The 13,835-nt window shown below is 37.0% G+C and overlaps 1 long non-coding RNA gene across 1 annotated transcript in view; it reads left to right on the top strand.

Annotated features, from left to right (window-relative positions):
• The first annotated feature begins 9,767 nt into the window (after positions 1-9,767).
• Positions 9,768-13,835, top strand: part of LOC135224107 (uncharacterized) — a 45,743-nt gene continuing 41,675 nt past the window's right edge. The window contains exons 1-2 of the long non-coding RNA XR_010316614.1: positions 9,768-10,020; positions 11,591-11,709. This is a non-coding gene — a long non-coding RNA (uncharacterized LOC135224107). The remainder of the gene's footprint in view (positions 10,021-11,590; positions 11,710-13,835) is intronic.

The following is a 13,835-nucleotide window of genomic DNA, read 5'->3' as shown; positions in this document are numbered from 1 at the left end:
AGAGTATCGTTTCAAACTGTCACAATATTATCGAAGACTCATCGAGGCACCTCAATATGACGGGATGAGGAGTAAATCCCTCGGGTAACAATTTCTTGTATTTACACACAATCATTCACTATAGTAGTAAAGAAGTGTGTACACCAGTTTTTAATGTCCTCAGGACACGTCATTGGCAATTTATATGGAAGAAAATCATTCATGAAAATTTAATTATAGCAACGTCGTCCTTACGTTTGTTTGTATGGTGTTTTTACGTTGCATGAAACCAGTGGTTATTCAGCAACGGGACCAACGGTTTTACGTGACTTCCGAACCATGTCGAGAGTGAACTTCTATCACTAGAAATACACATCTCTGACCCCTCAATGGATTGCCCGAGAATTGAACTCGCGTCCACCGAGGTGGCAGGCCAAGACCATACCGATCACGCTTCAAGTTCTTATGATTTAGAACTATTCTTCAATGAAGACTTACAGACTTCTAAATGAGCACAAGCCTTTTTTAAGCACATAAGAGATCCGGGATTTTCATTAATTCGATACAAATAAAAGACAGATGGCATGAAACTACGAACGCCGTAAAATATTAAAAAAAAGAAAAAAGGGAATAAGTGGTAGGTACTGGGAACATTAGCAATTAAACAATTGACTCTATAGAGAATCTGATCCAATGAAAAATCTCCCCAAAACATACATCAAAACTAACACCATTCTCGGTCAAACTCACATGAACTCTTAATTAATTTCTCGAGCGTCATGCATTTAGAAAGTGCTATTCATTAACCGATCGAGTCAGATGAAGTTGACTCATAATTAAGTTCATCTCTGCATAGAACAATAATAATCTCGGGAGGATGAATCTAATATGCACTACTTTATAATTCAAATGAGCATAAGTCGATTTCGTCTCATTCATCTCCATTACAGTGCGATTTGTTTTATATTATCCGTCTCTTGTTCTCTGTAATGAAACATCTCATCTCATCCAAGCTAATCTATTTTTTTTATTCGCTAACCTACTTTCAAAAGGCGTGCGGACGCGTGAACGGGAAGTGGTTGTTTGTATGGTGTTTTTACGTTGCATGAAACCAGTGGTTATTCAGCAACGGGACCAACGGCTTTACGTGACTTCCGAACCACATCGAGAGTGAACTTCTATCACCAGAAATACAAGTCTCTAACCCCTCAGTGAATTGCCCCCAAATCGAACTCGCGGCCACCGAGGTGGCAAGCCAAGACCATACCGATCACGCCACTGAGGTGCTGGCAGTGTTTGCTATAAATATAATTGCAAGGGCTGTCTAGTTTTGTCTATATCAGCATTTGACACAGAAACTTATTTAGAATTCACTGCTAACTTGTTAAAATGTTCTTCATTATTAGCGATGCCATATTAGTGTATGAGAGAGAGAGAGAGAGAGAGAGAGAGAGAGAGAGAGAGAGAGAGAGAGAATAATACCATACACTATAATAACGAATAATAACACTGAACGTCATGTGGACATGAACTGAGTAGTATCTTCCTCTTGACTTGTATAACGGCATCAAAACTGAGAGAGAGAGAGAGAGAGAGAGAGAGAGAGAGAGAGAGAGAGAGAGAGAGAGAGAGAGAGAGCTATCGATGTAAGCAAACCACTCCACACAGCTATAAATACAACGGTATGAACACAAAACCCACTGTAATATATTTTTTTAACCCCTGAAAGTGCATGTGCATTTGAAATATTTCGACAAAATATTTGTCGACATTCTTTACTCCTGTTCAGGGTCTCTGTTTTCTGAATGCAGCCAAGTCACGGCGATACTAAGAAGAAATAGCGTTCCACGCCACTCGCTCGAGTGCCGCAGTGCTATTTCAAATATTTGCCATTCTGAAATCGGAAACAGCAACTATGTTTTTATCTGCAACTCTATTGTTTCCCTTTTCCGTATTCTGCGTTTGGTATTTCCACCAACATCGTTAAAGAAAAAAATGCATCTAGGCTTAACATACGAGATAAATACATTTCTCTCTCTCTCTCTCTCTTGTAAGCGTATAGAAGGAAGGATTATTCATTTAAAAAAATGAGAACCAAGCATGCATGGATAAACGCACTTATTTTGAATTTCAAAATGTAATCGTTTAATCCATTTTATGGTATATCGTGGATCACTAGAATTAATAATTAGCATTTTAACGATATTTTCTACAACTATTCATTAGGCCTATTAACTTCTTTCTAGACATGAACCAACAAATACTAAACTTTTACGGAAGAGTAGTACGAATACGGAAGGTCTATGACCATAGATATTAGACAGATGTTTGGGAAAACAAATAGAGACCGGCGAAATGTTGAACAACTGGTAATAAGCAATGAGCCATTAGTACAATAAGTGAGGAGGCTACCTAGTCCTAATATAATGTTGATGCAAAATTCTACCTTCCATAGCTACAAAATCTAACAATACTTTAGAAGCCATCCGAACATCAAACTTACTGAATACCCAAATACCTTAGGACTTAAACCAAACAGAATATATATTGTTACACTGTTAACAAACGGGATGGTGGCCAAACAAATACCCTATGGGTATTTGTATGGGGCCACTTAGGCCTAAGCGTAAAAGAAATTTGTGAAAGACGCATAGGTTCTATGACAAGGTTTGACGACATAATTAGCTGTAGGGAACGACATAAAATACTGAGAGAGAGAGAGAGAGAGAGAGAGAGAGAGAGAGAGAGAGAGAGAGAGAGAGAGAGATTGCTTGACAAGTTGCTTGTCTGAGAAATGGGTTTGCTTTGTGAGTTGCTTGTCTATGTAATTTTCTTTAAATATTCTGCATCGAATTTGTTTATTCTAGATATCCAAAATGAACTAGATTTAATTACTTGCAGGACAAATAATTAATAATACCAATAATAAAACATGATATTTACAACATAAGACAAACATGAGGTTAGGCTGATCAAAACACTAGACCTATGATCAAAACTTACACGTAGCTGAAAATCGTGAATCTTACCAAGGGGCTTTCAAGTATATTAGCACCATCTTCTAATCCCGTACCATATAGTCAAGACGTCACAGTAAAGCGAGAAATCCAACTGAGAAAGAAAAGCCGGGAAACTCCTCAACCTCTCCAACCACCATTAGTTGTCGAGTAGGCGACTGCATCAGTAATTTGCCAGATACCACTTGTTGTCGAAAAGGTTATGGTGTAGGTTGTTTAACTTTTGAGTGAACGTACAAACAGCAAAGGAACGCTTATTTTAAAATGTGAAATCACTCAATAAAAAGTTTATTTGTAATTTCGTAATGGGCAAAAATAAACTAAGGTATTGGCGTTTTATGCAATTACACAAGACCTACCATTCCATCACTGCGACTTCCTCTGCTTTTGTCTTTCCCACTTTCTTTAAAGTAAGCTTCTCTATCACTTCATCAATAAATATATTTCATTTCTAAATGGCCAAAAAATTAACAGTCCCGAAGGGCCCATGTGTCTCTGCATTAGTTGTGTTTACAGGTTTATGATTCAGCCATACCTACATTGCGTCTAGTTTCACAAATGAATTTCATATCGAAAACAGACTTGCCCTGGAACTCTGACGTGAATGCAATGTCTAAAAGCTTGCTATGTTAGTCTTATAGAATCCATATGAGCAGCTGAACAAGGAAGCACACCCGACACATTCACAAGGCTATAAGATACTAAACGGTTAAACTACCGGTCAGGCGGTCACCCCCTCATAGCTGGCTGTTGCAAAGGTATCCATCCACCTTGGCTGTTACTCTCCTGCCTTGCCTCGTTCGGTTTTCGTCAGTGCTATCATAAGCGATTATCAGATGCCTTTTTGTATTAAAATGTTGATATTAAGATAAGATGAACCTTCATCCGTGGAAGAGTATTAAGCAAAACTTCACAAGTCAGCGATAAATATAATACATAATGCTGAAACTTCAGCCATTCGCTAGTGAACCTACAATGTGCTTGAAGACTTCATTCACAGATAGCTATTACAGCGAGTTGAGAATATAATTTGTGTTTTGCAGCCGAGCGTTTTTACTAGGTATTTTATATACACTGCAGATGTATTTACAATCTATAATTCTATAATAAATGACAATATATCAGGGACTAAACAAGTCTAATAAGCTATGTGATGAAATCAAAGCGAGTATCGCAATGCTTAGCTTATATTCTTGCGAATCACCACAGTAAGGGAGTGATAATATGAAGTCATTAAATTTTAAAATTATATGCTATGAATGATAGGTCAGTAGTGTTTTCCTGTGTTTTGTTATGGAAATTACACCAAGATAAATATATATATATATATATATATATATATATATATATATATATATATATATATATATAAATGTATTTGTATATATATATATACACACACACACACACACAAACATATATATATATATATATATATATATATATATATATATATATATATATATATATATATATATATATATATATATATATATATATATATATATATATATATATATATATATATATAGAGAGAGAGAGAGAGAGAGAGAGAGAGAGAGAGAGAGAGAGAGAGAGAGAGAGAGAGAGAGAGAGAGAGAGAGAGAGAGAGAGGTCTAGCGTCTAAGTCAGTCTCCAAATTAACGTTAATAGATATTAACTGCCTTATAAACCACATTCTTTCGGGAGCTATTCCCACTAATTCCCTATCTCTTGGAATGCAAACCGGAGAACAATAGAGCCTTCCTTCCACGAGGCGACGAAACTGTCTAGTATTTTTACAACTAAATATACGTAACATTTCTTGCTTTGAATTGTATAGCTTCACTCGGGATTTAATGTACTAGTACTAGGCCTATTTCTTTCGATGCATTTACTCTGAATAAAGGGAATTAGTGGGAAAAACAAAAAATCTCATGGAATGGTTGATAAAATCTCGTTGCATTTAATTTCATTTTGAAGATTTCTGTTAAAAGAGAACTATTGAGATGGGTATCCGTCCGCCCTCAAATCTTAAAATCTACCGAGGCTAGAGGGCTGCAAATTGGTACGTTGATCATCCACCTTCCAATCATCAATTAACGTATGATTTTAACCAAATTTTATTCCAGGTTAATTGAGACAAGTTAATATCTATCATTAAGGGTTATTTCTCGCATTGTTTATGTATATAGATTATGCTTTTCCATAATTTTTCCAGTTCAATTTTCCAGTTCAGTTTTACAGTTCAGCTTTTCCAGTTCAGTTTTCCAGCTCAATTTTTCCAATTCTGTTTTCCAGTTCAGCTTTCCAGCTCAATTTTCCAGTTCAGTTTTACAGTTCAGTTTTTCCAGTTCAGTTTTCCAGCTCAATTTTTTCAATTCCGTTTTCCAGTTCAATTTTTCCAGTTCAGTTTTACAGTTCAGTTTTTCCAGTTCAGTTTTCCAGCTCAATTTTTTCAATTCCGTTTTCCAGTTCAATTTTCCAGTTCAGATTTCCAGTTCAATTTTTTCAGTTCAGTTTTCCAGTTCAATGTTTCTATTTCAAATACGGTCGATGTAATTACCAGAAGCAACATTCCCCACCCAAAGCTCCACCACCCCCCTCGATCTCCTCTAATCTTCCGCTTGATCAGGAAAGGTAAGGCTACTTCCTGACAGGTGTCTGTGTCGCCAGAGAAAAAGAATCCTTTCAATTAACGTCGCAGGAAGGACGAACACCTCCTGACGACCATGAGGCAATTTCTCTGGATTCGTCAGTTTCTGGAACTCTCTTGTTTCCAGTCTCTGTCTTTCTGTGAACTTTCTGGGCAGAGAGAGGAACGCTGGGAAGAAGTATATAATAGCTTAGAATAATGAAGATATTAGATGATTAAAGAAAGAAAAAGGAATTACGAGTAATTACAAAGCAGTTATTCGTCGAATTACATTTGAGTTATTATTTTGTTATTACAGAGATAGAATATGAGTATCTTTCTTTTATAAAGAACAACCACAACAACAAAGTAGTTTATACGCTTACTCCCCGAGTGAGCGAAAAAGAAAGTAAGAAAGATCCTTAAAAGTCCAAGTCTCTCAGTTTGGTTTTATTTTTCCGTCCAATGTAAATCCTACAGGTGCCATTTGCATAGTCTATGAAGCCTTGAATAAAAAAAAAGGTGTGGGGGGGCGACAGGACAGTTAAAGAAAAGATAAGTGGAGTGACTTAAAAGATCAAAAAGGAAAAAGATGACGAAGAATTAAGAGATTAGCTTACGCAAGAGAATGATATGTTTTAAGACAGAGGAGACTATATTTTATAACTATGGCCATAATTTCTTCAAAGTGGAGTATGATATTCTTATTATAAAGTAGCTTTTTAAGATGTGACACGCGCACGAACACATACAAACCACAACAACCACTTTCTAATTATATAATCAACTCTATATATTGGAAAATGTAACGATAAGTCTTTTAACTTAGCGTAGATAAAATCAAAAATGTTTTCAAAAATTGGTACGCATCGGAAAAGGTCAGTCATCTAAAAAAATAATATATATAATCAACTCTATATATTGGAAAAAGTAATGTTAAAACGTCTATCTCAGCATAGCTAAAAAAAATTTAAAAGATTGGTAAGCATCGGAAAGGCCAGTCTTTAAAATATATATATACTATATATATATAGATATATATATATATATATATATATATATATATATAATCAACTCTATATATTGGAAAATGTAACGTTAAGACTTTTATCTCAGCATAGCTAAAATCAAAAACGTTTTCAAAAATTGGTGAGCATCGGGAAAGGTCAGTCATTTTCTGAATATACATGAATATGCTATTAAATGAAATCTGCATTTTTCTTCGACATGTTTCCAGGAACGAACGTATGTCACTATGAATCTAAAAACAGCAATATCTATCAAAGATATTTATTATCTAAAAATCATAAGTAATACCACTTATTAATGTTAAGAGACGGAGTAATAAATGAAAAGTGAGGTTCGTGGCCTTGGGAAAAAAGAATCAACAAAAATTTATTTAGACAAAAATGACATCAGTAAAAAAAGCAGACAACGCCTAGGGAAAGAGCTTCCATTCTAGAACTGGAAAAACTCCCAGTATTGGATTTTAACGTAAATATAAAATAATAAAATCGTTGGGCTCACAACAAGCAGAGCAAGTGCTTGTCATTTTTTCCTGACCTTAGTTTGTGTCCTCATCGTTCAAAACTTTGTCTTCTATTCTCTAAATAAATTTCAAAATCATTTCATTGATTTATGTATCTATCCTTTTTCATTCATTTATCATTCATAACTTTTGACGCTTTATATGAATGTCAGTTTCGTAATTCCAATTCTCATTGTAGACTAACTTTTAGTTTCTAGTTTTTGTTCTCATATTTCCTCTCGTCGCTTCTTGTCAAAGATAAGTTTGTCTTTCTAAATGCAAAAGAATTATTTCTTCACCTCTACATAGAACTCATTATATGTTCAGAAAGAACAACAGGTTTTGCACGACAACAAATCACAAATCCCTCTGCCGTAGCCTATGAAGAGTCTCCTGTTGCAATCTGCTTTGTCTAGTTGAAATACCTATGGGAGACATGACACAGCCACCCACTCTCTGCAAACCGGTTTGATCGACTCGGGTTGGGGCAGGGTAGGTAGGCGGACAGAAGGGTAGGGGAGACATCCACCCTCCTCCTGCAAACATGTTTGTCTGCCCCGGGTTGGGGCAGGGTAGGTAGGCGAACGGAAGGATAGGGGAGACATCCACCCTCCTCCTGCAAACATGTTTGTCCTCCCCGTTTTGGAGCGGGGTATGTAAGGGGAACGGAAAGGAAGGGGAGACATCCACCCTCCTCCTGCAAACAAGTTTGTCCGCCCCGTTTTGGAGCTGGGTATGTAAGGGGAACGGAAAGGTAGGGGGGACATCTACTCTCTTCCTGTTAACAGGTTTGTCCGCCCCCGTTTTGGAGCGGGGTAGGCAAGGTATTGGGAGGGTAGGGGGAGACAGCAGCGCCAGGTTCCACTGCGTGTACCGCGCCCAAACAATCTAGTTCTATAGTGCATCTTTCTCTCACTCATTTCCTAGAATTTGTTTTGTTAAGGCAAATGAAATTCTCATCTTGGACCCTTCTCTTCTTAGGGACAGAGAGAAGCTCAAAAGCGCTTCCCACTTAAGCTGTTAACCCACTTATCACTTATTATTCTTACTTATTCCCGGTGACCCACTTAAGTCTCCTCGTGGCGTTATTCTCTTTCTCTCTAAAGGTGAGAAAATAAAAAAAAATGAAAAAAAGGCACGTGGGAACTGCCAAGGGCTCAGGACGGAGGTGGTGGGGGGGGGGGGGGGGGGGGGCCTCGGTTTGCGGGGAGGTAAAAAGTATCGGAATCTTCAAAGATATTTTGAAATAAAGGATTTTATTTACTTGCAACAGTGGGTTCTCTCGATACTGGTGCATAGAATTTCTGATATTTTTCTTCGTTTCTTTGCTTTTCAACACAATTTTTTCCTTCAATTGTAATCACATTTTCTTCTATCTTTTTCATGTTATGTAGACATTTGACCCCATATAACCAAAACATCACCCTCAATATATATTTCAATACGAACTGTCCCCACTCTCTCATGGGAGAAGAGCGAGGTATCACGTCCCTTTAAATAAACAGAGAAAGATGTAGGAAAAACTCAAAAGCTTTTCAAAAGGTCAGCCATTGGGTTTTCATTAGCCGCGAATTGAGAATAGGGGGAATCATCAAAAAGGGCGAAAAAAGGTTTTGGAAGGATGAAATGGGAGATTTTTTCTGATTAAAAAAAATGTAAACGAAAGGCTTTGATAATAATAAAAGAAGGTCTGTTATGGGTAATGTGCAATAGTCATTAATTACCAGCAACCATCAAATTTAACCATGAATAAGTAAAGCATATCTGTAAATACATATAACTCTACTTTGACACTGAATTGAATTGAATAGAGAATTTAGGCCAAGGCCAAGCACTGGGACATTTAAGGTCATTCAACGCTGAACGGGGAATTAACAGTTAAAGGTTTGAAAGGTGTAACAGGAGGAAAACCTCAAAGCAGTTGCACTATGAATCAATAGTTAGGAGAGGGTGGAAAGTAAGATGAGAGAGAGATAATATGAAAGGAGGTAGAGTAAAAGGAACGAAAGGGGTTGCAGGTAGAGGCTGAAGGCACGATGCAAAGAACCTTAAGTAATCCTACAGTGCACCGCATGAGGTGCACTGAGAGCACTAACCCACTTGGGGGACGGTGTCCTTTGAGATAGTTGCAAATATTCCCGTTTCTCTCAATATAACTGATGAATCACAAAACATTGTAAGACTCAAAGAAATATTCATTATTGAAATGTGGGTACTCCATACGCATAAAAGTCCCTATTATTAACAAGAACAAAAACTTAATTTAGTGTTACATATCACTATATAGTACCGGCGATAAATACATAAAATATTCACCATCATCCATCATGGCTATTTGTTCCCAACTATAACAACTAGCATGAACCGACAATGGTGGACGCTTAGTTGAACGATGTCGGCAACTGTAGTAATTGCACAGGAAATATCTCACAATAAAATATAAGGATTTAATCTCGAGCCATTTAATATCGAAAATTACTTATTTTCAAATCAAATATGAGATACTCACGCTAACATAATTTTCAGATCAACGTGAAAGTGGATTTAATACTTGATTCGACCCAGTGGGTCCGTTAATAAAGAGGGACTCCACCCAGACCCCACCCTCTCCAGTGTAGTTTGAGATAGTGGTGGGTGTGTATGCATAGGCACTTAATCGGTTTCGTCCGACCTGCTCGGTGACCTAAACAAGTTATTGGCAGTCTAGCTTTACAAATGAGTATAGAAACTGAGCTGGAACCGAGTGAAAAATATTGTAGCTTCGTATCGGAAGAACGTTGGGGATTATTCATGGGTTTTTAAGTCGAAAATGTCGTACGTAGGTCTAATAGCAGAAGCATGACCTCCTGGATTTTGGTTTCCCATTCGTGAGGTAAAGGTTGGTAAGTGCGATTATTTTCCCAGACATGAATTCAAGTAGTATTTTTTAATAATATTTACTTTATATTCCATGATAAAATGGAAGCGGAATACCCTACTGCACATCGGGGGCGTAAATTTACGATAGCTGCTGCTGGGTGGTTTGGTCTAGCTGACATCGGCCTAGTGTTACTCCGCCCCCGGCCATTTTTTGCTTTTTTTTTTTTCCTTTTTTCAGTCTTCATGAATGGCGTAAGCTTCATCTAGCTTTAATAATTATGCTCCCCCCAAAGCTAAGTAGGTATTACCTGCTCTTATGCTACAGGGTCGGTCTGCAAAAGGCTACGAAACCATGCCTTGTGGTTAGGTCTAGTTTTCAGACGCCACCTTCAGCCCTTTCGATGGACAAGGCTGCATTTAAGCCTAAAGGCCGCCACTAACATACATTCAAGCCTGTGCAGGCAAAACTGAACGTTAATGAGAACAACCTGCTCAGTATTCCTCGCCTGCGTAACGTATTAACAAAATAGCTCACGTCAATCGACGAGGAGCCTTCCACCAAATTAATTGAGTTTCATGAAATTAAAAAACGTTCATATCTAAATTGATATGTCGGATTTTCTCGTTTTTTTAATGATGCGGATGCACATAGGAATAATCACTGTATAATGAATGCTGAAAGTGGCAGCATCATTCCTGAATGTCTCGTAGATTTCGTCGAAAGATATGCGAATGTTGCTTTACTTTGGCTAATAAAAACCATAGCGTATGTATGTTCAGTTTCGTGGTTATAAACCGTATATGCAAGGTAGTTTTTATATGAGAATAAATATTATATATATATATATATATATATATAGATATATATATATTAGTATAATATATATATATATATATAATAATAACAAAACAAGAATATGCCATTAATGTATCAATTCACGATTTCACATTTAAAATTAGAAAAATATTCAACATTCTGATGAAAAACCAAACGATATTAGATTGCATGTTTATTCGTTGCTCACACCAGATGTCAAGCAGTTCTGAATTTAAATTTACCAATAACCTCACAAATAAAACAAAGGGACAGTATTAAACTATGGATATTGACTGAACTCATGAGAGTAAAGCATTTTAATAAAACAGGAAAACCATATTAGGTCTATATATGACAACTTTGAAGTGAAAAACAATTGACACCAGTGTCTTGCCAAGGAATCTTCCGTCATGAATCATTCATAAAATATTCAATAAACATGAAAATCCTTAGAACCAAATTTAAACTTTTAATAAATTCATACGGGAGTATCGAATTAGTTTTTTTCTTCTCAACCTCTTTTTCAGTGGACGTCTTACTTGACGTTTATGATTTATTTATTACAGGCACAACATCGTGTGTTGACGCCATGGCTGCTACTGATCGCTAAGGAAAAAGACCGCATCTTCAGTGTTGAAGATTTGCTTGCACAGTTGTTGTTTTTGTCTGAGCTGACATAACTCAAAATCAAGGCTCACTTTCTCGCTCTCATTACCAAATATTTGCTTAATTCTTTTAGAGAGGACACGCGACAAAATGTTTCCATTTACTTTCAGATCGAATGCTCTCGATGTAACAGTCAGGTCGGCCAAGATGGTTACGGGGTCGAAGGGACGTTTAAACGGACCCAACTTATTTCAAGTTTCTATAGGTTTTCCGGACAGCTGTCAAAAAGGTAGGTGTCTTTCTTTGTTGGCTGTGCTCCCAAGATGCAGTCGGTGTTAATACGATATCAGTTGATTTTTTTTCATTATATATATGTGTTAGATTTTTTTTTGAATTGTTAATGTTAAAAAAAAAAAAAAAAAAAAAAAAAAAAAAAAAAAAAAACAGATAACAACTGTAGTGTTTTAACTCATGTTGGGTTTGAGATCAAGTTATGTAGTCAAGCTCCTACATGTTCATTTAACCGTTTTTCTCTGAACTGCTTTCGTAGTATGAAGCGGTGAATTGTTAAAGGTCGTTGCCACTGAGATCGAAGAAGTAATTGGCTCCTGTCATGTGATTCGGGTTTGGGGTGAAATAGCCTTTTCTGATGAGTAACTGCTCTCGTAGGCATTGCGAAAATCTAGTAGTGATATGGCAAATGATCTATTTACCGAGAGAGGCTATTCTGCGCCTCACTATTTGATGTGTACTACTACATTGAGAGAGAGAGAGAGAGAGAGAGAGAGAGAGAGAGAGAGAGAGAATAATTTCAGCATCTGTTTCGAATGGCTTTTACTGATTGGTTAGGAAAAAACGGGCCTTATACAGGGCATTAAAGAGGAAAACTTATTGATTGGTTAAGCATTATCTGGCACCCAATCTCTTGAACCCACTCGTGCTAACAAAACAAAACAAAACAATCTTTATTTGTGCATGCTTGAAATTTGCTTAAAGAATTGTAGGCAGCGTGTGTTACTCATGAAGGGACTCACTTAAATCATACGTTTACACAGCACTTCACATAGACTACTGATCTGGGTTGTTTTATCACGTAAAGAAAGTATTTCTCGCTAGACTCATAAAGGAAATAAAATCTTGTTTTATCTGGTACACGGGTTGCGAAAAAAAAGTCTTTAACTTCTTTTTGAACACTGATTAATGACGGAGGGAAGGCATTGTCTCTGGGAACGTTGCAAGGGATAATTTCCTCGTCATATTGATTCTCCTCTCAGCTACGTACAACCGTTGCCGATCTCAACTGTGCCTGTCCTAGGTGACCAGCCTTCCCGGGTTGTGGAAATGCTGGCGGAGAAGTTATCGTACGGAGACCCACGCGTGCTCAAGTTCGATCCTCTCTATATTTTGTTTCTCCCCCCAGCGCATAACTGATATCTTGACCTTTCTTCCAGTAGCCTTTATTAAAAAGCGGAGTTTTGTGGTTGGGGGGGGGGGGGGGGAGACGCTCCGTTTAGTCATTTCCTCTAGTGTCAACAGCATTATTTCTGTAAATATTTGCTCAGCTAAAGAACAGGCTTAGTTATTTAATATATAAGTAAAGCGTATTCAGTGATGCGATATAAGTAATAACTTTTTTCGGGATATGTTAAAAACCATATTCATATAAATGAATGTACTATCGTATTTTAATGCCTTCAGGATTATATTTGAATATGCAAGCATGTATCTGGTATTGATGTTATTATACGTATAGTTTTTTTTCTTTTTACGCTTTAAATAAATGCAAGGCATCAAAGCAAGCTTGTATTTCTTATGTAAATAGCTTTGGCTCCGCCCCATTCATGACGCTAGGCTCAGGATAACGTGAAATTTTACCCATTTTTATCATTCCAATATAAGTTTCATTCGTTCATAGTAGTGCCTTTCCTTTTGTGCTAACGTTCGTTATTACATGCATCGTTTACTAATATGCTTCATGAGGTGTCAGTCTGTGAAACGGCATTACAGGTCTTCCCAGAAGGCAAATTTTCAGAAAGGAATATCACATTCCGGTATTATTTGGTACTGTTCTTTTCGAAGGTTATCTAGTTCTCCCGTCAATACGGGCTTCAAAGTGCACACCATTAGTTCGTACTGGTCGAAGTACGAGATAAATGAGGAACTGGTCTACGTGAGGGATTTTACCAAAAGACTGAGCCAAGTCTTTTCAGTGTTTATTGCGAACCTCTTGAAAATGTGATCAGTGACGATGATTCAGTTGAAAATTCAATTTAACTATCACATAGAGAGAGAGAGAGATTTTGAAAATTTATACGTTACTCTGTTAACAATGTCACATCAGCGCGTAAATAATTAACACTCGTATACTTTAACGTGGCCAAACGTTATAAGCATGACACAGATATATCGTCTGGG

Source organism: Macrobrachium nipponense, chromosome 10 (genome assembly GCF_015104395.2).
Source record: "Macrobrachium nipponense isolate FS-2020 chromosome 10, ASM1510439v2, whole genome shotgun sequence".
NCBI lineage: Eukaryota > Metazoa > Arthropoda > Malacostraca > Decapoda > Palaemonidae > Macrobrachium > Macrobrachium nipponense.
This window is presented reverse-complemented; position numbering and strand designations above follow the sequence as displayed.